The sequence below is a fragment of the Topomyia yanbarensis genome, chromosome 2 (genome assembly GCF_030247195.1).
Source record: "Topomyia yanbarensis strain Yona2022 chromosome 2, ASM3024719v1, whole genome shotgun sequence".
NCBI classification, from domain to species: Eukaryota; Metazoa; Arthropoda; class Insecta; order Diptera; family Culicidae; genus Topomyia; species Topomyia yanbarensis.
The window spans coordinates 342,488,443-342,513,398 of NC_080671.1; the positions used below are offsets into that span (position 1 = coordinate 342,488,443).

General features: G+C 37.6%; 1 protein-coding gene across 2 annotated transcripts in view; it reads right to left on the reverse strand.

Moving 5' to 3' along the window:
* LOC131684094 (protein tincar) overlaps window positions 1–14,143 on the reverse strand; it is a 487,885-nt gene extending 473,742 nt beyond the window's left edge. For both annotated transcript variants that reach the window (XM_058966650.1, XM_058966649.1), the window contains exon 1: window positions 12,651–14,143. The gene's annotated coding sequence lies outside the window, so the exon portion shown is untranslated. The remainder of the gene's footprint in view (window positions 1–12,650) is intronic.
* Between the last annotated feature and the right edge of the window lie 10,813 nt (window positions 14,144–24,956).

Genomic DNA, 24,956 nt, shown 5'->3' on the forward strand with positions numbered 1-24,956 from the left:
TCAAGGCTTCGAAAATGGCAACTACAAGCCAAATTTTTTTTTATCAAATTTTGCGTCAAACTGTTTGTTTTCCGTATGTATATAACCTCTAATATTAAAAAATATTAATGATGAGCCCAGAAAAAAATTACATGTCTGTCATTTATAAAAGTTTGGTAATACTACTTGCATGACCTGAAAATGACTAAAAGACCGTAAGAAGAAAAAATGTACACAAAATCCAGATTTTCAGCTTTTTGCCTGGAACCACATTTTTCCATCGCAGTCTAATTTAAATTTGATGATATTGCTTGAAAAATTGAGATGAATATGGATAAATGCTTATTTTCACTTGTGAAGTAATGAAAACCATATAACTCGTAACGTGACAGATCAAAAATTCGAAAAAGTTTTGTGAACAACACTAAAAGCATGCATATACAATGTCTAACCTATATTTTTTCCTACTACTTTGAGTCTACTTTTTTGAAATTGTATTGTGAAAACCTTAAAGTTTTATTCATTTTTGAGAAAACACAGTTGATCTTAAGTAACGTGACAGATGCTTTCTACTGTGAAGCAATTCCATCAAGTTTGATTCAATTTCGTCAAAAATGTTGCCCATCTTCGATTCTGATGAAACCTTTTACGTTTCATCTTTATGGTAGACTAAGTATGTTGCATTATTAACCATACAATTTTTATTCAAGAGTAACATTCAAAAAAGGCGTATCAGACCTTGAATGCGAGTTCTAGGGAATCAATTCTTATATGTGAATATTTTTTGATGAAATTTTTCAATAAGAAAACAAACAAATGTTAAATAATGCAATTACAAAAAACATTGATTTTTTGTTAACGAAAACCTAAAAATTGAAGAAACTGTAATTACATTATTAGGAAGTTATTAGTAAGGAAGCATTTTTAACTTCAAGTATGCTCCTAAATTTCTTAGTATTTGCCAGTCATAAATATAATTTTCTTATACAATACTAATACTAAATATAATTTTTAAGCAAAATGCTCTTTTTTTTCTTCAACAAAAATATCTAGTAATTTCCAGTAAATCTAGAAAATTCGCCGTTTTAATAAATAACTCACAGATACCAAACGCAAAAACATAACACGTTTAAAATTTAATTGCAAATAAAAAATGTTTAAAATATAATTGCATTGTGGAGAAAATAACAATAAAAGGTTTTAACATATTTCAAAAATTCTTTTAATTTTTAAATTTTAATTTTTTTATTTCTTTAAAAAATTTAGTTATAGAATGTATTTCAAAATGGTTTTTCAGTTCAAAATTCTCTTGAAAAATTGTGCTTCAAAATGCAGATGTTTTTAAGTTATTTTAGATATTTTTCGACATAATATATTACTTCGTGAAATTACGACCTTTTAATAAGTTATTCACGTTTGTTCATCAAAACGAATATGTTTTTCAAAGCAAACATGAAATTTCCCGTTAACACTCAGTTCTCAGACCAAGGATGATTTGGACACGACTGTCTCGATATGCTTGCTTCAATAAAAATATAGAACTGTAACGTGACAGATTCTGGTTGTAACATGACAGATCATTGAGAATACTCCATAAAATCGAAAACAAAGTTTTTCTTCAGGAAAACTATACTTTAAAATCTTCCTTGTTTTCCAAGCTTCAACTTAAATGTTCATGCAAATTTGGGGGCCAACGGAACAGACTTTTTCAATTTAGTCGGGCAGCCTCCAAACTCACTGCGAAAATCGTGTACCGTGACAGACGTATTAAAAATGAAAATAACACGAAAACCGTTCATGATAGAAAATAACTTTCTGTAGAAAAAATTTGCGGTTTATTGACCTTAATAATGTGCAGTTGGGATAGGATCTGATTTTATCGTTTTTGCTGGCTTTTCTAATGAAATATGCGTAAAAATGTAACGTGACCGACAGAAGCCTTAACCATATTCGTTTTCAAGGAACTGATAGAGCCATACAATGTACAGTGACCTCCGCATATGCGGTGCTTCAGTCAGCCATCTTTTGTTTCTTCTGGAGAATGGTAAGATTTCAGCCAATGATTGTTAACATTCTGAAGTGTGTTTGTGATTAAAATTTAAAATAATGGTGATAAGTGCTTGAACTAGCAGAATGCTTCCGGCTTGTGAGCTGCTTGTGTCTTATTAAATTTTCGTGCGAAAATATGCCCAAGAAAATGGCTATTGGGGAAAGCGAATCGCAAAAGAAGGTACCGTAAACCGGGGTGACATTGATCACTTTTCGAAGTAATCATTACATATTTTTAGACGCAACACATTTTTTTTCAAGTTTAATATTTTTAAACCATGTACTGATGAATTGGAGCAGGCCCGTAGCCAGGAGTTTATTTCGGGAGGGGCTTAAAAAATTATTGTATAAAGCTTTTTTTTAATTTCGATTATAGAGGTTTTAACCTTGTGGTTATTCGCCTCTTTTTGGGTTAATAAAATTTCTTTAGAAAAATTTCTAACCCCATATGTGCGGGATTGATGAACGAACCGTGATGAGCTGCGTACAAGGCAATTGATTTACCAACTACGCTTTACCCGCCCCTGCATAAAGCTTTTAGTTCTAATTACTTCATATTGTCACTAGAAACAAAAACGAAAAGCCAAATCTAAGACAATCCATGTTCTTTGTCACAAGAAAGACTGTAGTACATTATTGATGTTAAATTTGATTTTTATTATTTATTTTTATTTACAAATTACAATTTACTCTCGTTGCAACAATGGATATTCTAGAGTTCTCAGTATTTATGCGCTAACCGAATATGACAATCCTTGACGGTGCTGGAAAACGCAAGTAGTTCTAAGCTACACGTTTAAAAGGTGTAGAAGACGCTAAATCGAAATGAGTAGAAAAATATCCATAAAATGTTCGATCGAAGAGAATGTCGAAATTTGCACAAAATCTTCTGATTTAGCAAACGAATTGTAGATGGTTCAACTTCTATTTTCTTGATCTGGCGTCCTGTAACTATTACCAGTTCTAATGCATATGCACTAGATGCTAACATAATTTTTTGACATACCCCAGTTAGGAAGGAAGATCCTTGGTGATCAATAGGATCAAAATATATGGGTCATTCCGCGTCTGATTAACAATCAAAATTTGAATTCCTTCCAATTTTTTTTTCTTGCATTCATTACCTAAACTAATTGACACGTATCTTTTATTTTGGCTGAATATGATTTTTTTTCAAGTTATTAGTTTTTGAACTTTTGAAGCTTATAACATTGATCATTTTTCAATCACTTATAACTCGGAAACGATTCGATATATGAAAAAAATTAAATAAAAAAGTTGTGTACTCAATGAGCTTACTGAAAAAAATGCAATTTCTTTATGAAATTTGCAATTGTTTGAAACAAATTTAATTTTTTTTAAGTTTGACCAATTTTTTTACTTATTATTTTCTTTAAATATTAAGAATCATGTTAAAATAATTGTGCAAAAATTTGGGAGTGGATATCAAAATACTTTGCGAGATATTACAATTATAAACTTAAAACAAGGCAATTTTACACCAAACGCCTAGTGATAGGCCTATTGTAATTGAAATATCTCGTAAAATACTTCGAATTTCTTTCTGAAATTTGTACACAATCTTCTCGATATAATTATAAACTATTTGAAAAAGCTAAAAAGATTTTTTTGGCTCTACCCTGAAAAAAAAATTATTTGTTACTAATATTTGCATAATACATAAATTTTTTAACAAAAACAAATATTACAAAAAAAAATCCGCCGAAATCTTTCGAAAACGCAGCTTTTATTATTTAATGCTTTTTTCCAGAAATCTTATAGTTTCTCAGTTATCAGGGAATGAAAAATGTCCAATTCTATTAAATTTATAAAACTTTAAAAAATCACTATATTATTAAAAGTCGATATTTGTATGTATATGATTTATGGACTCCCAAACGGCTTAACCAATTGCCGTAAAAATTTATGCATAGTAGGAATTTGTTATGGAGCGTGTTTGTGTGCTATTGGTGGGGATTATCTGCCTACAAGATGGCGCTTCGGAACAAATTGTGTTTTCCTCCTATTTCGTTGAAAGTCGCATCAAAAAAAAAAATCAAATTCAGCCTAAGTAAAAAAATCGTGTCTATAATTTTCAGCTAAAGAATGCAAAAAGACTGGAGGGAACTAAAATTATAGTTGTAAATCGTGGAATGACTCGCATTCTGCAAATTGAAGACTTTTTTTTGGGGGTATTCTAATGTTAAAAGCATATATTTTTTTAAAGTCCCCCGAAATCAAATTTATTTTGATTACATAACTATATTAAGAAGATTATGTGAAAATTTCAGAATGGAACTCGAAGTGTTTTACGAGATATTTCAGTTATAACAGGCCTTCCACTGGGCGTTTAGTGTAAAATTGTCTTGTTTTATGTTTATAATTGTAATATCTCGCAAAGAATTCCACTGCCAAATTTTGACACAATCTTTTTAACATAATTTTAATACTTAAAGAAAATAATAAATAAAAAATTTGGTCCAACCTTAAAAAAATTCAATTTGTTTCAAGTAATTGCAAATTTCATAAGTTATATAACAAAAAAATTGTGATTTAATTTGGTAAGCTTATTTGAAAACGCAATTTTTTTTATTTAATATTTTTTTCATATATCGAGTCGTTTCCGAGTTAGAGATTGAAAAATCTTCAATTTTATAGACTTCAAAAGTTCAAAAGCGAATAACTTGAAAAAAAAATATAATATTAAGCCAAGCCAAAAAATACGTGTCAATTATTTTTAGCTAAAGAATGTAAGAAAACATTTTGGAAGAAATAGAAATTTTGGTTGTAAAACTTACGTGGAATGACTTATGTATTTCAATGATTTAATCAACTAAAGGTAACTGCCCGGAATTTAATCTATTCAAGAAAATTGTCCACAAATCGAATGAAAATCACTTAACACAGTTACTACTATCATCTAATTTACGTAAAATTTTACTAAATGCTTCATTGCTGACAACATAACTAGAAACTTTAAATGTGAAGAAGCTCAATAATTTCAGCATCTCTTAATTTCGATACATAGAAGGGAATACATCGCACTTACTTCCCCTCGATTTCAATTTATTGATTCCTTTTTGCTTTTTTTTCTCCGTGATGTCTTATCATCTTATTCCATAAAGACCAAAAATAAAACGAAAGACTGTAATATAATGAAAACATGAAATCGAAACAATAATCCCACCTTATTGACTTATAGACTCAACTAGTTACAACATTTTAGTCGCTCTCCGTGATAACCTACTGATGTCTGATCAATCTATCGACACGTCGTTTTCAAACTTACATAGGCATTAATTATAAACCATCGAAAGCGACTAAAATGCTGGTGGTGGTTGCAACATTTAGTTTATTATGGTTGATTGACTAATATGTGGTTTAGCATCAATTGATCAATTGACATCCGAAGGAAAGTAAGTCACGTCAGTTAGTCCTACCGCTACTGTGTACGTTCATATAAACAAAATTAGTAATATACGATTCGTGGGTTGATGAACACCTCAGGAAAACCGCTGGTTTACCACTTTTTGGCTTGTTTACTTTTTCACGTTTTTCTTGCTTATTGTTCGATTTTCCAGACTAACAGTGTTTCAATACGGCCAGCATTCCTCACATAAAATGAAATTGAGTGTCAATAGAAATACTATTGCATTAAAATGATGCGAAAATAAAAAAAAACTGTCGTCTCGGCTACAACTATGTTATCAGCTATTTGAAATGTTTTTGTTTAGCACGCTTGAGTGAGATGCCTGACGTTTATATTAAGCGTACAGTGCTCTAATCTATTACAAAAATCCAATTTGCGTATGATTTAACTAACTTTCTTTATTCAGGCCAATATCTAGCATAAAATGAGTTTTGTTAGATGCCATTACTAGCGATAAATGTAAATTTTGGGACAGTTTTTATACTCAGTTTTCTATGAAACTCCCAATTTTTTATTATATAATTCGTTTATTTGAGTCGGTTCAATGCGTTAGCTAAACGAAGCCTTGAGCCTTTAACATATTTCCACGATGTAAACAATGAAAATGATAAAACGCTAATGGTTGTCCAACAGATCTCGTGCGATTGACCTGTTTACTGACTGAGAAATATTTTTCATAACCAACCGCGTCTTGGTGGTCGTTCATATCTATCAAGTACACTTCCGCATTATTATCGTGGTAAGTGCCATGTCCACTGTTAATTTTGAGATACTAGACGCAGTTTTTGCCGTCAATATTATATGAACAGCAGCCACAAATTTGGCAATTGTTTGTTTTTCAGGTAATCGTATTGGAGACTTTGGATGTGCAAAGATGTAACGTGTATAATGATACTATCGCATTGCGTTTTGTACATGCAGGGTCAGCTAGGACGAAATCCTAGCTGACCCTGCCCGTCTAATTCCTAGATGTGTCCTTTATAATAAATTCCATTTTTTCCAAATGTGACAGGAATCTTTTAATGGCCACGGTTCAAATAAGTTAAGTTTGTTTATTGGGGCTTTAACCTCCTGGTCGTTCGCCCGCGGTTCAAGTAAGTGGTATCAGATCTTGTAGCCGAACATTGATTTTCTCATCATCCATATATATGAGAATCAACCACGTGTTACAAGTTGCAAAATGACTGGTTTCGCCTGGGCTTATTTGTTCAATAACATAAGTACTGAATGCCTGACAAGGTAGAACTCGTTAAAGGCGAAGTTCGTAAGCATAACCTCTATTTTCACCTTCAGCAAATATTTTCCATCATGAAATTCGGTTATACAAAAATTCCGGAAGTCAATAGCCTCCACGTTTGGCTGGAGCACCACTTCTTGCTTCTGCGATTCAATCATCCGACGGATCACCCCAGCAAGAATTAAAGTAACAGTTTCTTTTGTTCTTCCGACGAGTCACACAATATGAAAGGAAGTGTGTTATCAGACTCGGCATACTGAGTAGATATCGTGACCGATGTCTTCGGTGGCTCGAAATAGTAATCTTCCTCACCATTCTCCCATTAATTTGTTGAAACCAAACAAGATACAATTTTTTTACGAGTTACCGAAAAACATGTTGCTTCTTAAATTTATTTTTGAAAAATTTCGGGGGGGGCTTTAGCCCCCTAGCCCCCCCTCTGGCTACGTGCCTGAATTGGAGAACAATATTGGATGGTTTTACCTAAAATTGTCCGCTTACAGCTATTTTCTCAAAAATGATTTCAAGTTGAAGTCCTTTTTCGTATTTCGGGGTGACTTTGATAACCTGCATGTTCACCCACATTATTGATGTCAATGTTTTTCATTCAAATGTTTGTTTAAACCGGTTCTGGAAAGATACTCATTGTGAAATGACCTATAAGGTTAAAGCCTTCAATTAAATAAACAAACAAACAAGATACTCATTGTTAAATAGACGTTAATTGATTTTATACAAAGTATTTCAATGTACTGTAAAATTCGAGTAACCAAAATTCGTATAACTTGTGTCCAACTAGAATAAAAGATTCTGAAAGCCTTTAAAACTGCTAAAATTGTTTTATTTCAGTGCTTTAGCAATGTACCAAATGTTTCATCCATTTTAACACGTCGGAATATTGAACAATAAAAAAAATGTTGCGAATTTTAGCTTAAAATAATTTGAAATAATTGCCAACTAGTTTCACAAAAAAATGTATTTAAAATAAACAAACTTCTAAAAGTAAATTTGGCACATTCCACTCTAAAGGAAAATGGAAACCCGCTTGTAATTTATTACTCTTGCTCAAATCTAAGATTTATTTGATTTATAAAAATACATTTTAAGAAGCTTCGTAAAAATAAGGTATAGTCAAATTTCGGTTTTTGGAAGTTTTTGTACCCAAAAACCGAACAATATACTCCAAAAGTATAACAAATCAGTATTTTTTAAGTTTAGAGTAAAAATAATTTCAAATTAAAATGATTCGGTAGTTTCGAGTGATCAAAGTCACCCCGGTTTACGGTACTGTTCATGCAAGAGTTCTGTTTCCAGTAAAAGTATCTAATTCCAATTAGAATCCGACCAGCAACTTAAAGCGGGGTCTTCTGATAAAAGTTATAAGTTTGATGCTCTACGAAGGATACCGGTGAGTTTGATCTATTTATCATATGCACATTATGAACTTTGCATTGCGTCCAGTTTTTGATTAGTTGAAGGTGTTGATTTCTGAGTTGAATGAAGCTAATTATATAATACATAATATTTTTATACAGGGTGTTTGGTTCATGATTACGAACCTCTCGAGGGGCGATTGACTATCATATTTGGAGAAAAAAAATCGTTCTACGAATACCATCAAATCTCAACCGTTACAGAGTTATTGAACTTTTTGCGTAATAAACTTATTTATCTTCAAATATCTCTAACTCAAAAAGCATACCTTGTATTTTAAATCTCCTATTGAATGGTGTTGTCATATCTTTCAGTTAATTAATTTTAATTACCTTTTAGTTGTAAAGTAGTTAAAAGTTAATGTTTTTGATGAGATTTTTGTTGATTTTCTCAAAATAATTAATAATGATTATAGTAATATCTATTATCCAAAAGTTAGGTTTTGGGACGATTCATAATTTATTCTTCAATATCACTGTATCACTGTATGTAGGCATGTTAGCACAATCTGATGAATAGATTCTCTTCACCGAATTTTGATTCGTTTGGGAAATTTGTACGTTTTTATTTTTCAAACCAAATGAAACACGTGGTGCAAAAATCAGTCAGCTGATTGCTGAACGATACGCTTGTGTGCGTACCATCTCATATCGGTATAGCACTTTCTAGCCGCACACAGATGCTGAACGTAACCCGAACATAGCCGAACAAAACCGAACTTTTGTTGTGATTTTCGCATCGCTTCACCTTAAGGGTCGGCGACTGCAATCATGTGTCCTGCAAAAAATCAAATGGTGTGCCATCAGAAACAATACCATTTATTAATTCAACAAAATCGGCCCCCACTCAACATCCAAAACGTATTAATTCTCGACAAACATATGATTACGGCTCAAAAGCCAACTGTGAAAACTCTCCTTGAAATGAAACTCCGGACAAACCGTTACTCGCCAATCACAGATGTTGGCAGTAAACAAAAAAGAAAAGTTTTCTCTTTCATTAACCGCCATGAACTGTGTCTAGCCAGTAACGGTTTGTCCGGAATTTCCATTCAAAGAGAATTTTGACAGTTGGCCCCCAAGCCGTAATCACATGTTCGTCGAGAATTGCAATATTCACCTCGCCCAAAACAACAAATGGTACAACCCCAACAACCAACATCCCCTTTTGGTACAATGTCTGAAGCGTAAATATTGACAATAAACCAAATATTGATCAATACACTGATCGTGTAAGGACATTTTGAAAATATTGATTTTGTAGAATTCAAATGGGATTGACGTATTGATGTAGTCTTGTCATTATTTTTATTGACAATATTCTCGTGTACACATAAAAATAAAACAACCCACAGAATAAGTTCTTTTAACTTAAATTTAGGTACTTTGTGGAGTTGTGCGTCGCTTTCGCACTTATTAGTGTTGTCAAAAACAAAACGAGAGATTCGACTCAGTCGAGGTCTTCCGTGCAGTAAGGTACTTTTGAATTGTTTAGGATATTCTCAAAATTAGGTAAATTCAGCTTAAATTTAAGTAAATTAAACTCAAGGTTGAGTTATGATTTAGTAGTTTTTTGGTGGCGTGTAGGGTCCGCTTGACATGCATTGATTCAAATTAAAATTGGGTCCATAAGCAAAACGTAAACAAATCCGGTTAATACTTACTTCAAATAGACACTAACGAAGGTTTTTACACACCTTAAATAAGCCGATTCTAAAGCTTGGTTGTTGGCGAAATAAAAGAATCTCGGAAAGACACATAAGCAAAATAACTTGTTTTGTTTATGTTCCCTTTCACTTCCCCTCAAAAATTAACGGTTCATATACACAAAACAACAAATCGGAAAAAAAATGTTTATGGGCCCCTTTCTTAATGAAAAATACTATACTTGAAAAGGATACAAAAACATCCCAACACCGAGAAAGGGATCAAAATAAACGACACATAAACATTTTCTGTAAACAAAAGGGTTTACCCGCATGAACTATAAGGGACCCTTACACGCGCAATAAAAGTGTCATTACCCGAAGTAGATAATCGAAAAAACATGATCGAAAAAGAGAAGGGAAATAAATCCCAAAAAAAAATCTTCGAAGCGCAAACAATATCGTCGCACAGCTAAACAACCGCGTGAGCCGGAATGCACAACTTCAATTCTACACTCTGGTGACGACGAGGATACCGAAGAAGTCATTCGGAAGTACAAAACCAGACGCAGCTGCTGAAAAACTAGTTTTTTCAACATTGCCTTCCACGGCTTCGTGATTTTTCACATCAATTGCCACTTCCTCATTTTTTTTACGTAAATGACTTAAATGGATTGTATTTATTATTTGTGTTACTATTTTTTTTTTATATTTTTCACATATTCATACTCTTCAAATAAAAGTTGAACCGTTGATTTTCTAGGCATGTATATTGTTTAATTTAACCTCCAATATAGTGAAATTTCCAAGTAATCGAAAAATGTACCTTCGTCTTATTGGATTTAGCCTGAAAAATATTTAACCAGGCATAAAATCACTATTGACAAAACGTTGCCAGATTTATAATAGAATGGTTCGACATATGACATTTTTCAGCACAGCACTTTTAGAGATCCTTTTGTGGTGCCAAATGCATGTGCAAAATTTGAGAGTGGTCGGTTACATTGCGTACAGAGTTTCTATGGGATTTTATATGGGGGAATCTATTATTTTTGATTTACGTTAATAAAGATCGCTATTTCACTCAATATGAAAAACTATTGCTCAAATCTTGGTTAACAACTTTATAGAAGACGGTAACTTCGGTCGGTGGTGCACTGGCAGTGTTGGGAAAATAATAAATTCCTGCATTTGAACTGAACCATAAGTTTTAAAATCCGTATAACTATTTTTTGAAAGCTGGTCGCTAGTTACCGTCTTCGACAAAGTTGTTAACCAAGGTTTGCACTATAGTTTTATAAAGCTGGCTAAATTCCTGCATTTGGACTGAACCATAAGTTTTAAAATCGTTATAACTATTCTTTGAAAACTCGTTTCTAGTTACCGTCTTCGACAAAGTTATTAACCAAGGTTTGCACTATAGTTTTATAAAGCTGGTTTTTCATATTAAGTAAAATAGCGATTTTCATTAATAAAAAAAATTGATTTCCCCATATAAAATCTCATACAAACTTTGAACGCAATGCGCAAACCCGCAAAGCAATCAACCGCTACCAAATGTTGCACGAGCATTTGGGACCACAAATGGAACTCAAAAAGTACTGTGCTCGCTAGTTTAAATCATTATGAAGTTTTTCCATACAACCACGAGCCACTCTTATGTATAATCTTTCCAACGAATGCTTGTTTGTCAAAATTAGTGCAAAATTTCCATCGCACGAGCTCGCCGAAAAAACTGACCCACTTGACCCAACTCTACTATACCCGGAGTGCAAAAGCACAAGCACGAACGTTTAGCTATAGAATGCAAACTTAATTCGACTGTGTGATAACGGATGACGAAACGAACACCAAAGCTTAAATGAGCTCACAGGTCTTGAGATTTTTTTACGACGTAGCAAAGTCGACAATCATTTTAGAACCAAAAGGCGATCGAAGTTTTCTAAAAAGTACATGATGCAAACCATATGCGGTTGTGGATTGAAGAGTCAAATTTACAAGTTCAATAAATCAACAAGTTTACGTCGAATATTATTTGCAAAAACGGCTGCTACCTTTCATTCGACAAAAAAAAGTTCTATGTTGTTGTGACCTGATTCAGCATCTTTTCTCTGGAAAAGTAGCTCAGGTGTGGTACGAATAAAATAGTATAAACATTATACTGAAGCACTGCAACCCTCCAAATGCCCATAGCTTCGATCGTTTAAAAGATATAGGACAAGTAGGAAACGAAACCTGCGAAAATCGCAATAGATAGCGATGGATTAGAAATATTTAAAAACATGGGAAAAATGCTTACAAAAAGGTGCGAAATTGACATTTTCACTGTTGGGTTTTTTGTTTTGCACAACTCAAAATAACTATCTATCTGTCAACATACTAAATGAAACGCTCTCATAAACAATTCTAGAAGAAATAACGCTCGAACTGTGAAATTTCGAACAAAATTTAAAAATGATCCTCATAGTCCTCAACCTCGCCTAGTGCATATTTAATTAGCTTGCTAAACCAAACCAAGCTCCGATTTCTCCACTAAGTATATAGTCAAACCAGGCCAAACCAAGATTCGATTGCATTAATTCTCATCAGCTTAATGAAACTTCTATTTCCTGCGGGACATCACGACAGAAAAAATAGTGTAATCGTTTTTTTGGAGCTAGCGTCAATCCGGCGCTAGCTTAGTCTTGTCACTAAGTTAGTGTCGGATTCTGATGAGACGAAGTCGAAACGCAAATTCCTTAACTTATTTAATCCTCAAATCATTCACAGTCGTAGAAATCAAAACCTAATTATCAAATTCACTTGGAACCATGATCCGAAATCCGCACACAAATCCAGTCGCATCACGTACAGGCAAAAACACAACAAGCACTTACCGGTATATATTACGAGCAGACAAATCTTATAAATAGCTTATACAACTCGAATGCAGTCCACAATTCACGTAATCCAAACAGGCGCACAGTGCGATCGATCGGTCCGAAGCGAATGCAGATAGGATTTCACACGGATAAACAACTTGTTTATTTATTTATTTATTTTTTCAATTAACTTTTTTCACGTTTTTCCTCGCGCAATCCAGTGGCAAAAAAACTTCCAGTTGTTTTTTTTTTTTTTTGGCTTTTGCAATCATGCACACTCAATCGTAAATATGGTAATGAACTTTTTATCTCGTCGATTTTTCACCATCAGGTTATATTTGATTGCTCGTGAACCTTATGTCGCTTGTTTGCAAATACACGCTTTTTATTTTCCAAATGGTCAAATTAAATTACACCGCGATTATCCCGTCATAAACTGGTACTAATTAAACTGTTGATTAAATCGTATTTCCACTTATCATTTAAATTGGATATGGCATCGACGAAAAACGATAATTATCTGCCTTCAGAGAATCACAAAACCATTGAAGTTCACGTGACGCTGCAAAGCAGTTTTTGATTTCCTCTTCACTTCCGGGCTACGCAAACGATGAGCGTCGATGCAGCGAAAATCAATACCTTGAAGGTCAATCCACCAAATCCACCTGCACGAGCTGTAACATGCACTTATACTATTCTAAACATATACGCCGGGTCCTGGTAGAACACTTCCCAGTTCTTCAACTTTTTTTTCTGCTTCGAATGCCTCGATTCCTTTTAAGAGCTGTTGTGATTTTTCCCTATTCAGAACTTTTTTCCACGTTATAATTCAGCTCATTCGCAATATAAATTTTTCTTGAAACTTTTTTGCCGCGTTGACCGAGAATTTCAAATAGGCCCACGAATAAACACTACACACAGATTCAAACTCCCACAACCCGCCTTGGGTGAAGCCAGCTGCTCTCACACTTTTCCTCTCCACCCGGTCAACAGACCGAGTTTGGTGGGTGTTTTCCCTTCTCTCACGTAAACACTTGCTCTTGCAGGCCTTCCTCCCCGTTTATTATGACAAAACCGAAGCTATCCTTCACAATGGCCCGTTTTCCGCGACACCTCTCCTCACAGAGCGATAATTAGCTTTTTGCTCCACATACACCCCATTTCACCGAAAAATAACACAACATCGCACGCTCTCTTCTGCTCACTGCTTTTCCACAAGCAAAACCGGAGAGTCTCTCTCAGCTGGCTGCTCCTGTTTCACCACTTTCACCAGGCGCTTCCTGCGAACAGATTAAACAGCAAACGTACGTCCTTGTCCTTCTACGTCAAACACCCCCGCACACAACTCGTACACAGTGCGGACTGAGTATTTTCCAAATTTCGCGAATCCACAATTGAGCTGCGATTGCTCACCGTCCTACTCTACCTACACTGCAGATACTCCCTTGCCACCAGAAAGCGCCGTCGCACGTGGAGGAAAAACCGACAAAGTGCATCCGCTCGCTACGACCCTCGACGAAGGAATGAATGGCCGATGACGACGAGCGCTCTTCTCGTGCAGCAGGAGCCGAAACATTATGCTGGGTGGGTTGCATGCTGTCTCTCGTTCGCAATGGCTGAAAGGGGGTTTACACGGCAGCATAAAACATCGAAATGAACGTTCGAACGGGAGATCGTGAGAGAGAGGGAGAGAAATCCTGACGGGCGGGAGCGTGTGAGAGGTGAGTTCGTTATGCGCAAACAAATCGAGTGAACATTGTTATCAAACAAACTACGGGAAGCGGTTCCAAATCGCCGGTTCGTTCAAGCTCCCATGTGTATCAGGTTGTTTAAAAAACTGTGTTGTGGGATTTTATTTTCGATTAGGATTTTACTTGACGATAACAAAACATGGTCTACCAACAAAATATTTTCATAATTGGGACAGATAAGCATTCAAGTTTTCACTATCCGAAATTCATAGAGCAAATCATACGTTATTGAAAAATATTATCACTACACAATCGAAGATTTTGTGATTAAAATAAATTTAATGTTGATTGAGAAAATGTTCATAATCGAATTTTAATATAATTGTCGGTTCCGACAGCATAAGTCATTAAATTGACTTTACGCTTGTCCGGACATGCCGCAGGTGATTCGCATTTAATGCCAAAAGATCCTGACTCCTGCGTTGCAGAAGACAAAGAGTTAAGTAGCCGGGAAACTCTAAGCTTGTTCATTGACCCTACTCCACGCTTTTCTAAACCTTCTTACTTCAAATCCTTGCTCTTCCTTGAGTACTATGGCTCTTAATATTTGAAAAATACTTCACCTTCCAGTCCCTTGCTAATTATATGTCGCTACAATATTAAAAAAATTAAAAAAAAATATATAATTACGATAGAACGCTCCAGGACATTCCGCACAATGCAACAGCTGGCAACTATTCCAAACAACTCCATGATTTTCTCGTGAGTTCCTATGTTTATGTTTACATTTTCCTATTCCTCGAAACACAGCGACGACGGTCTATGCAATTGAGTTACCTACCTATCTCGATTCGATGTTTTCCGTGAAAATTGTGTAAGTGAAGTACAGTTGAGTTGGAAAACAGGAAAAAAACGCTTCAAACCGTGAAGCTTGACGGACACATCTTGTTCAATCTATTCAACAAAAATATCATTCCGTCTCTCCGGTAGCCCTGTGCCACTGTCTTTTGAGAAATTTACAACTGTCCGTATAATACCTGGTGTCCGAAAGATGTGATATATCAGAGCATGAATTCCGCCGCCAATGCTGGATCAAATACATATAGCAAAATAAATTATGCCGGCATTTCACTTCTTGGATGCGAAACAAATCTTTGAATTCCTGCGATGTTTTTGTCATACATTCTTTGCTGAATTTGAGTACTGTGTAGCCAATCAATGAAGAAAATAGCATTTCGGAATAAATTTAAGCTGGCGAGAAAGGAAGGACCATGAATAATATTCCGAGTTTCGTGTTATATTTCATGGGAAAATATTACGACTGTTTTGATTTTGTGATCCAATTTACAACCACGAAAACTACATCATGATAAAGATGAATCATAAATCATGAATCTGTCCACGCCGTATTGTACTACCGTAAACAAAGTTTTTTTTTGTTATGGGAAACTTTGCCACTGCGACCACTATTTCGGCTTGAGAGGATCATCCTCAACAGGCCAACCCCGTAATCAGAAGGTACGGACGACCTGTCAAGCAACCAGTTTGGCTTTCGGAAGGGTAGGTCCACAGTGGACGCTCTCAACTCAGTGATAAAGACTACCGAGATAGCGATCCAACGAAAAAGCCGAGGCATTCGATACTGCGCGTTAGTGACACTTGACGTGAAGAACGCATTCAACAGCTCAAGCTCTCGTTACACCGGTTTAGCCTACCGGTGACTCTGTACCGGATCCTGGAAAGCTACTTCCAGAACCACGTACTGCTATACGAGACCGATGCCGGTCAGAAAAGGGTTCCTATTACCGCCGGAGTCCCGCAGGGCTCGATCCCAGGCCCGGTGCTATGGAACCTCATGTATGAAGGGGTTTCTGAGACTGAAGTTCCCTCCTGGGGTCAAGATCGTCGGCTTTGCCGATGACGTAACTTTGGAAGGCTATCCAATCCCTGAGGCAGAACTAACTGCAGAACATGCGATCAACACGGTGAGGGAATGGATGAGCGAGAGACACCTGGAGCTCGCTCAGCATAAGACGGAGATAGTTATCGTCAACAACCTCAAGTCGGCACAACATGCAGTTATCCATGTGGGAAAAGTCGTGATCACCTCACAGCGGAGTCTGAAGTCTCTCGGAGTCATTATAGACGACAAGGTGACCTTCGGCAGCCATGTCGACTATACATGCAAGAGAGCGTCGACTTCTGTTGCGGTACTATCGCGGATGATGTCCAACAGCTCAAAGGTGTGCGCCAGTAGACGTAGGCTACTGGCAGGCGTTGCCGTATCCATCCTCAGGTATGGCGGCTCGTCATGGTCAAGAGCACTGAGGGTAACCAGTTACCTACAGAAACTGGAGAGCACCTACCGCGTGATGTGCCTCAGAGTGATATCTGCCTACCGCACGATAGCGAGCATGATGCCAGTCGGGCTGGTCATCCGGGAAAATGAGGAGTGCTTCGAGCTACGTAAAAATAGAGGAGCCCGCGAGCACACCAGGGTGGCCTCGGTCCTAACATATCGAGCTGAGTGGGCAGGCCCCATGGGGAAGTTCACTTCCATCTGACACAATTCGTGTCAGGCCATAGCTGCTTCCGACAGTACCTCAACAGGTTCAGGCACGCGGAGGTCCCCGCCTGCCCTGACTGCCCAGGTGTAGACGAAACTGCCGAACACATACTGTTCGTATGTCCTCGTTTCGATGTCGAAAGAAGAGCAATGCTTGACGTCTGTGGCTGGGACACAACCCCTGATACCCTTATTCAGCGGATGTGTCAGTCGGTGGAGAAGTGGAACGCAGTCTCGACTGCAACCACCCAGATTGCCTGTAGGCTATAGGGAATTTGGCGCACCGAGCAACAAACGACGAGCACGACTAACTAGTGATTGGTTAGTTGGAGCGAAAAAGGCCGAGCGCAGAAAAGTGAGTGAATGGTCTGTTCATGCTGAGGCAGGTTTGGCGCAGCGACTGGCAACCGCGTAAGGAATAAACCCAGCCACCCCGAAGCAAGGCATAAGAGCGAGTGTATAAGCGTATATGTGGACTGCCTCATGCCAAGATGGGAGGGTCATAGCGTATGGTAGAGGCTAGCACAAAAGTAAGCCTAGCAAGGAATGAAAAAGGTGAGCACACAAGTCAGCCTCGCATGGTATGTCAGAAGTGGGGCCTAAGAAAAATGTCCCACACGGGAGTGACAGAGGTATAATAGAGTGGCACGATTGAGAGTGAACCATGTGATAGGGTGAGCACCCAAGTCAGCCTCACATGGTATGGGTGAGGCGAGCACACAAGTCAGCCTCGCAAGGAACGAAAAAGATGAGCACAAAAGACAGCCTCATGTGGAGTGTTTGAGAGTGAATCAAGGTGCGATAGAGATAGCACCCAAGTAAGCCTCACACAGGACGTATGAACGCGTGAGTGAGAGTGAATGAGTACATTAAGTACAGCCATCCCCCAGAAGTAATACCGAGAGGTAGTCCCTGGGGGAACAATGGCGGAGCCCAATGGAGTTTAATCGGTATTAATGGCGGCGTCACCATGAGAGCCCGACACACCCCCAGTACACCCCGTGTGGTAGCTTGGCATCTACTAATAGCACGTGTACTGGGTTAGTACGTAAATTGTATTCTCCATTGTAAAAAAAGACTGGATCTCAGGATGTTTAGTAGATCCGGAAGAGTTATGTCTGCCGATTTTAATAGAAATATTGGAAGAATGTTATCAGAACCGGGGGATTTGTAGGGTTCGAAGGTGTTGATAGTCCATTTAATTAGAGATGGTGTGAAAATGTGACAGGCAGGTTTCTGTGATGCCTCATAAGTCCTGTTATGACGGAGTCGATCACAACCCTGACTTGTCGAATTCTCGTCTTTCGCAACCGACCCAGGAAAGTGGGTGTTCATTAGAACATCCAGTGTTTTCACTGTTGCCAATTGTGAGAGAATCCGCCTTATCTCACTTGCCCCCATTTGTGTGATCGTTTGATAAGGCGTTTTGAAGGCGAACTGCCTCTGGAAAGTTCCCAATGTACTCACAAATCTCGCGCATTGATAGTTTCTTAGCCTTTCTCAACTCAGCGTTGTACTTGGTAAGAGCAGGCCTGTAGTTTGACCAGTTATCAGTAATCTTCGCTTTCTTGAACAGGCGCCTAGCTTCCTTCCTAAGTGATGCTAGATTTTCGTTCCTGCAAGGAACATCACGACATACAGACCTAGTTACAAGAGAGCAACTGGCATTGTAGACGGTTATGATCCTCTTTTGAAGGTCGTTTGCCGCATTATCCAGATCTGCCGGAGAGTGGATCGTACTCTCCTTTCTTTTCGACTGTTCCAGATGTGAGCGGAATACACATCAATTTGTTTTCCTTATTTTCCTGTATTTTTTCACTGTGAGTTTATTGGCTTCTATGACGAACATTATGTGTATATGTGATACGACAGGCTAGATTCTTCAGAAACGTGGCAACTCTTTATCTTTGCCGTTATTTGAGCGCTCCACAACGTGAGGTCCAGCACTTCGCTTTTAACTGCGGTCACAAATGTAACTACAACTACAACTCCCTTGTTACATACATTGACATCATTTGACGACAGCTAGTCTAGTAGGTGCTCACCTCTGGTATTTATATCCGTTAGGGCATTGCAAAAAAATTTTTTTTTGTATTCTCAAAGGCCCCTCCTCTCATATTGTGAGAAATGTCAAAGTAAGCTCAGATGCCAAATTTCAAATCATTTGTCAATTTGACAATTCTAGACCCCCGCCCACTTCGTTTGAAATTGGTGCTATGGGAAAATGTGGAGGAAAAATATATTAAATACTATAAGTTTTGAGGTAGCAATCAGAAAATTACAATTTATACCTCTTTTTAAAGGAAATAACCTTAGTATTGAAATGGAGATATACCTGTTTCTATAAAAATACGGGAAAGTGGGGTACTGGGTCATTTTGACCCCAAAATCCCCCATTTTTTTGAATTTTGCTGCTCCGTTGTGCAAACCATACATATTTTGCAGTTTTTCTAATGTGAAAAAAATTCAGAAATCGAACGGAACCTTTTAGATCTTTGTCCGAATACGAGAAGTTGGGGTTATAGGGCCTTTTGCCATTTACATTAAATTTTATCATTTTCTCGTGCATATATCTCTATTATTTTTCATTCAATTTTAATTAGTTGTACCTTGTTGAACGTGGATAATTCTTAGAAATACAACAAAAATGAATTCGTTCGCGTTAAAATTCAAAAACATCAAATTTTTTGACAATAACTCTACAAACCATTTTTTTCATTAAATGTCCTAATACATACACTTCACTTATTTTTCCAGGTATGAAACTGTCATAACAGTTTTTGCAACCGACCGAGACGGTTGTGCCTCCAGGTGGAAGGATTTGTTCTCGAGAGAGTGACGGAGTGCGAGACGCTGTATGCGTTATTGTGGGAGAGAGAGAGAGAGAGACCAGTTTGTTAAGTGTGAGTCGACAGTTGATACGTCGGAGGCGTGGTCAACGGCATCCTCGACAAGTGGTGTTTTGGATTTTCGTTCCTGCAAGGAACATCACGACATACAGACCTAGTTACAAGAGAGCAACTGGCATTGTAGACGGTTATGATCCTCTTTTGAAGGTCGTTTGCCGCATTATCCAGATCTGCCGGAGAGTGGATCGTACTCTCCTTTCTTTTCGACTGTTCCAGATGTGAGCGGAATACACATCAATTTGTTTTCCTTATTTTCCTGTATTTTTTCACTGTGAGTTTATTGGCTTCTATGACGAACATTATGTGTATATGTGATACGACAGGCTAGATTCTTCAGAAACGTGGCAACTCTTTATCTTTGCCGTTATTTGAGCGCTCCACAACGTGAGGTCCAGCACTTCGCTTTTAACTGCGGTCACAAATGTAACTACAACTACAACTCCCTTGTTACATACATTGACATCATTTGACGACAGCTAGTCTAGTAGGTGCTCACCTCTGGTATTTATATCCGTTAGGGCATTGCAAAAAAAATTTTTTTTGTATTCTCAAAGGCCCCTCCTCTCATATTGTGAGAAATGTCAAAGTAAGCTCAGATGCCAAATTTCAAATCATTTGTCAATTTGACAATTCTAGACCCCCGCCCACTTCGTTTGAAATTGGTGCTATGGGAAAATGTGGAGGAAAAATATATTAAATACTATAAGTTTTGAGGTAGCAATCAGAAAATTACAATTTATACCTCTTTTTAAAGGAAATAACCTTAGTATTGAAATGGAGATATACCTGTTTCTATAAAAATACGGGAAAGTGGGGTACTGGGTCATTTTGACCCCAAAATCCCCCATTTTTTTGAATTTTGCTGCTCCGTTGTGCAAACCATACATATTTTGCAGTTTTTCTAATGTGAAAAAAATTCAGAAATCGAACGGAACCTTTTAGATCTTTGTCCGAATACGAGAAGTTGGGGTTATAGGGCCTTTTGCCATTTACATTAAATTTTATCATTTTCTCGTGCATATATCTCTATTATTTTTCATTCAATTTTAATTAGTTGTACCTTGTTGAACGTGGATAATTCTTAGAAATACAACAAAAATGAATTCGTTCGCGTTAAAATTCAAAAACATCAAATTTTTTGACAATAACTCTACAAACCATTTTTTTCATTAAATGTCCTAATACATACACTTCACTTATTTTTCCAGGTATGAAACTGTCATAACAGTTTTTGCAACCGACCGAGACGGTTGTGCCTCCAGGTGGAAGGATTTGTTCTCGAGAGAGTGACGGAGTGCGAGACGCTGTATGCGTTATTGTGGGAGAGAGAGAGAGAGAGAGAGAGACCAGTTTGTTAAGTGTGAGTCGACAGTTGATACGTCGGAGGCGTGGTCAACGGCATCCTCGACAAGTGGTGTTTTGACAGCAAACCGCGGGTAGACGAATTTGCCTACCGCGGTGGCAGAGATCGACAGTGATCGTGCCTGTACACACAGAAAAAATATAGTGTATTGGTGTCGTCGGGCAATTCTAATCGACGAGAGGGAAGCGTCACAGGTAGACCCATTTGCTCTATTTGTCTACCGCAGAAGTGGTACGACGAATAAGGAAAACAAGTGGCACTGAAAAGTGCCGCATCGACAGTGGGATTTTCGCAGCAAGCCACAGGTAGCCACATTTGTCTACCGAGGTGGTGGAAACGGAGAGAGCGCGCTTGTGGTGGTGATACCGACGAGCAGCTTAATCGGAGAGAGTTTTGAAGTGTTGCAGGTAGGACTATTTCTCTACTGAAGAAGCAACGCGACGAAGAAGAACAGCAGGTGTCACATTGTCAAACAACGGGCACCGAGTTTACAACGTAACACATGAGGTGTGTTCTACAGGTATAACAGGTATATTTTTCATTCCTTTTTGTGATAGTTTTTCTTGCTAGGTAAAATGGATGAAGAGATGGGAGAACGAGTAACAGACCCTCCCCCTAAGCCTTATGCTGAAAATGTAAATCCGACTAGAATTAAAATTTACCCAGAGTCGTCAACGGGACCATGGATTGTATTTATTAGGCGTAAAGTAAAGGCGCTAAATATTATTCAAATTTCTAAAGATTTGACTTCGCGATTCTCGGATGTAAAAGAGATCGTCAAAGTCAATAAAGATAAAATACGCATTGTCGTTGGTAGTTTCAAACAAGCCAATGCAATTGCTTCTTGCGAGCTTTTTACGCGTGAGTATAGAGCGTATATTCCTTCAAAGGAAATTGAAATTGATGGGGTCATCACAGAATCGAGTTTGACTGTTGATGACTTAGTTAAGCATGGGGTTGGTCGTTTCAAAGACACCATACTTAAAGACGTAAAAATACTTGAATGCAAGCAATTGCATTCAGTATCACACGAAGGAGATAAAAAAGTTTATCGACTGTCTGACTCATTTCGAGTGACTTTCGCTGGGTCTGCGCTGCCCAACTATGTCATTATCGATAAGATTCGTCTCCCTGTTCGCCTTTTTATCCCTCGTGTAATGAATTGCCTTAATTGCAAACAGCTTGGCCACACAGCCACTTACTGTTCCAATAAGGCACGGTGTGGCAAATGTGGGGGTTCTCATCAAGAGGATACATGTAATGAAAATTCAGAAAAATGTTTAATGTGCGGAGAAAACTCACATGAGGTCCCTGCATGCCCCATTTATAAATTGCGTGAGGATAAAATTAAACGATCCTTGAAGGAGAGGTCTAAGCGCTCCTATGCAGAAATGTTGAAAAATGCTACCCCTAAACCCATCTTCTTAGAAAACACTTACACATCTCTATTTTCGGAACAGTCTGACTCTGACGGAGCGTGCGAAGGTACATCATTTGTTTTACCCGGAAATTCCAGAAAAAGAAAACAGTCTTCTTTTCCCAAGCTGCCAAGCAAGGGCCTTAAAATTTCTCCACCAATAGATAAACTGCGCCCAAAACCGAAAAATTCCGATTCAAAACCGAAATCAATTCCGCCCGGTTTTGGGAACGTACAATCCAAACAGAACACCATTACTGGAAATAATAAAATTTCGACTTCCTCTGAGCCTCAGCCGGGGGTAGGATTATTGAAATTTTCTGAAATTGTTGATTGGATTTTTAAAGCATTCAATATTTCTGAACCACTAAAGAGTATACTTTCAGCTTTCCTCCCAACAATTAGAACATTTTTAGAGCAGCTGATTGCTCAATGGCCCATCCTTGCAGCGATTGTATCTTTCAATGGGTAATTCACCTCCTCCAATGAAAGATTCCATCACTGTTTTACAGTGGAATTGCAGAAGTATCATACCTAAAATTGATTCCTTAAAAATTTTACTGCATAATTTAAAATGCGATGCTTTTGCTCTATGTGAAACATGGCTTACCTCAAACATTAATTTCAACTTAAATGATTTCAACATTATTCGCCTAGACCGAGACACCCCGTATGGAGGAGTGCTTCTAGGAATTAAAAAGTGCTATTCTTTCTATAGAATTAACATCCCCTTGTTTGCGGGCATTGAGGCTGTAGCTGTCCAAACGAACATTAAAGGCAAAGACATGTCTATCGCTTCTATATATATACCTCCCAAAGTTCAAATTGGACAACGTCAAATTTTTGAGGTAGTGGAATCCATGGCTGCTCCGCGTCTGATACTGGGAGACTTCAACTCGCACGGAGTATTGTGGGGTTCCCTCTACAATGATAATCGATCCTCTTTGATTTACAATGTTTGTGACGAATTTAATATGACAGTTTTAAATACTGGCGAAACAACACGCATCCCCAGACCTCCTGCACGTCCAAGTGCATTAGATCTATCTCTGTGCTCGACATCACTTCGGTTAGACTGCACGTGGAAGGTTGTACCTGATCCTCACGGTAGCGATCATTTGCCAATCGTTGTTTCAATTAACAGTGAATTAGGCCTTACGAATTCAATCAATGTTCCTTATGACTTAACACGAAATATTGATTGGAAAACATACGAAACATTAATTTCCACTTCTCTTGCTTCGACAGAAGAGCTACCCCCTACCGAAGAATATGAATTCCTAGCGGGTTTAATTATTGAAGCAGCAGAACAAGCCCAAACGAAATGCAATCCTGGAATGACAATAAATAGACGGCCCCCTAATCCTTGGTGGGACAAAGAGTGCTCTGATGCATATGAAGCTAAACAAGTTGCCTACAAAGAAATTATGAAACAGAAAGGGGGTATACGTGAGAACTTTGAAAATTATTTCATTTTGCAAAACAAATTTGACAGTATACGTCGTGCCAAAAAATCTAGTTATTGGAGACACTTCGTTAATGGCTTGTCAAGAGAAACATCAATGAGTACTCTTTGGAACACAGCCAGAAGAATGAGGAATCGAAACGTGACTAATGAAAGCGAAGATTTTTCGAATCGTTGGATATTTAATTTTGCCAAGAAAATTTGTCCCGATTCTGCTCCTGCGCAGAAAATCACTCGCGATGCTCCCACAAGTAACGATTTCATAGATTCGCCTTTGACAATGATGGAATTCTCAATTGCACTCCTCTCATGCAACAATAATGCTCCGGGACTAGACAGAATTAAATTCAACTTGGTGAAGAATCTGCCTGACCTAGCAAAAAGACGCTTGTTGAATTTATTCAATAAGCTTCTTGAGCAGAACATTGTCTCGCACGACTGGAGACAAGTGAGAGTTATCGCTATTCCAAAACCGGGAAAACCAGCCTCCGATCATAACTCGTATCGACCGATTGCAATGTTATCCTGCATCAGGAAATTGTTGGAAAAAATTATCCTACGACGTCTCGACAATTGGGTTGAGGCGAACGGCTTGCTATCAGATACCCAGTTTGGTTTTCGGAGGGGAAAGGGAACGAATGATTGTCTGGCGCTACTTTCGTCAGAAATCCAACTAGCTTATGCAAAAAAAGAACAAATGGCGTCTGTGTTCTTAGACATAAAAGGAGCATTCGACTCTGTTTCCATTGATGTTCTCTCAGAGAAACTACATCAATGTGGTCTTTCACCAATATTAAATAATTATTTATACAACTTATTGTCAGAAAAGCACATGCATTTTTCATATGGCGATTTGGCAACATTCAGAATAAGTTACATGGGCCTCCCACAAGGTTCTTGTTTAAGCCCC